Genomic DNA, 2914 nt, shown 5'->3' on the forward strand with positions numbered 1-2914 from the left:
AACAATAAACAAGATGGCGACAAATATCCGTCAAATGTAAATGTCAAAGTGTGAAGTCAACTAAAATGGGAAAAAATATATAGATGCAGGTGTAGCCAATTGGTTAAGAAGTTGTCTTCCCAATCACGTGGTTTCAGTTTCAATCCCAATGAAGGGCAAATTGGGCAAGTGCCTTCAACTATAGCTCCATGCTGACCAAAGAATTGTGAGCGAATCTGGTTGGTAGAAACTGAAAATAGCCTATTGTGTGTGTTGTATGTATATATATATAAAATCTTTTTATCTTTTACATGTTTCAGTGATTAGAATGTGGCCATCCTGCAGCACTGCTTTGATGAATTTTAATCAATACCAGTACTTTTTCAAGCTGGGTACTTATTCTATTGGTCTTTTTGTTAAATCACCAAGTTACAGGGACCTAAACAAACCAAAACTGGTTTCAAGTAGTAGGACACACACACATATGTATGATGGGCTTCTTTCATTTTCTGTTTGCCAAATTTGCTCACAGGGCTATAGAGTAGAAGACATTTGTCCAAGGTGCCACAGATTGGGACAAAGCCTGAAACCATGTGGTTGGGAAGCAACCACATGGGGCTCCACCTTGAAGGGTTTAGTCAAACAGATCAACCCCAGTTCTTACTTTTGAAGTCTAGTATTCTGTTTCTTTTGCCAAACAGCTAAGATACAGGGATGTAAACAAACCAACACTGGTTGTCAAACAGTGGTTGGGAACAGACACCACACTCACACACAAATACAAGCACAAGCATGTGTATCATGGGCTTCTTTCAGTTCCCATCTACCAAATCCATTCACAAGGCTGTAGTTGGCCAGGACTATAGTAGAAGACACTTGCCCAAGGTGCCAGTATATATATATATATATATATATATATATATATATATATTTTGTTTCTATAAGAATTGGGTAGAGGAAGTTTAGAGAGCTATTACCTCTGTTGGCAACAAAAGGCTTCTCTCTCAGAATGAAAGGTAGACTATACAATGCTTGTGTACCGACAGCTGTACTCCATGGGAGTGAGACATGGGCTCTGAATACTGAAGACATGCGTAGACTGAACAGAATCGAAGGTAGTATGCTCCGTTGGATGTGCAACATCAGTGCACATGTACTACAAAGTGAAAATGTTTTGAGAAAAAAGTTGGGCATAAGAGAAATCAAATGTAGCATGCAGGAGAGAAGACTACGTTGGTTTGGACGTGATGCGTATGAATGAGGACAGCTGCATAAAGAAGTGCTGATCACTGAAATTGGATGGTACCAATGGAAGAAGGAGACCCAGGAAGAAGTGGTAAGGACTGATCTCAGGAAGTTGGACCTCATGGAGGAAATGACCATGGACCGAGATGTCTGGCAATATGAAGTTCTAGAAGCATTGTGTTGGAAACTTCTCACTCACTCTACCACAATGAACCAAACTATGTTTCTACATCCCTTCTCTTCCTCACATTCCCACTTCATGTACTATGATTACCTCCCACTCCCCAATCTTGGCCCTGTGCCACTGTATCATTGCTCTCTGCTTGCTTGCTGTATGTTCTACCCACATGCCTTATCTCACTCTATTATTGCCATCTGCTAGCCCCCAACTTGGGTGTACCACCCACACATAACAAGAAAACTTTACCCTCACCCTACCCGGACAAGCCAATTTACATCTCTTTCTCGCATTTCCTCCTTCATTCACTAAGCTGAGCTCTCACCCCCCTGCTCATCATTGCTATCCAGTAGCCCCCTCCAACTCTATATATACCCAGGTCTTTCTCGCACTCCCTTTGCAATATCCTGTCACTTATATTATGGCATTTGAACCTCAAGGGCATGTCCTGGCACTTGCCACTATCTATACCACTCTCTTCCTTTACTCAGCCACTTCATTTATACTCCAATCCCCGTTCCTTGTGAGCATGCCCAGCATTTTACCTCCATCTCCATCCTGTGGTCTCCCTCTCTCCCCCCACCTCCTCCACTTCCCACAGGCTGGGCAACCATGTATTTTCTTTGCGGTAGCACAAGTGTTTCTGTCTTCATCCCTGATCTTTCTCTCTCCAGCTGGGTAACCTTGTACTTCCGCTTCAGCAAGACGTCTATATCTGTCTCACTATAACCCTTTCATCATCACCTCCTCCCCTCTTAAAAGTTTTTGTCTTGCAAGTACTTGGTGACCCTGTCAGTGCAGGTGCCACTTAAAAGCACTCAGTCCACACTGTAAAGTGGTTGGTGTTCGGAAGGGCATCCAGCTCTAAAAACTTTGTCAAAACTGACCTCGCCTGTGCTTGTGCCACGTAAAAAGCACTAAGTCCACTCTGCTGAGTGGTTGGTGTTAGGAAGGGCATCCAGCTGTAAAAATCCTGCTAAAACAGTTACAGAAGTCTAGTGCAGGCTTTGGCCTGGCCAGCTCTTGTACCATCCTACCCATGCCCGCATGGAGCACAAATGCTAAATGATGATGATATATTTATATATATTGTAGCAAATAGACAATGGGAATTCATTCATTGAGGTAATAGGTGAGTGCTCAGTTTGGTTTACCACTAAAACTCCAGCTTCAACTACAACTGAAAAATATGGTGCTGAGAATGCCTCTCAAAGGTAGCTAGAAGTGGTTTCTTCTTGGGCGGATGGATATAGATAGAAAATGTAAAAAAAAAACATTTGGCATCACTTACTCTTTTACTTGTTTCAGTCTTTTGACTGTGGCCATGCTGGAGCACCGCCTTTAGTCGAGCAAATCGACCCCAGGACTTATTCTTTGGAAGCCTAGTACTTACTCTATCGGTCTCTTTTGCCGAACCGCTAAGTTACGGGGACGTAAACACACCAGCATCAGTTGTCAAGTGATGTTGGGGGGGACAAACACACACATACATATATATATATATATACATAT

The sequence above is a fragment of the Octopus bimaculoides genome, chromosome 3 (genome assembly GCF_001194135.2).
Source record: "Octopus bimaculoides isolate UCB-OBI-ISO-001 chromosome 3, ASM119413v2, whole genome shotgun sequence".
Taxonomy (NCBI): domain Eukaryota; kingdom Metazoa; phylum Mollusca; class Cephalopoda; order Octopoda; family Octopodidae; genus Octopus; species Octopus bimaculoides.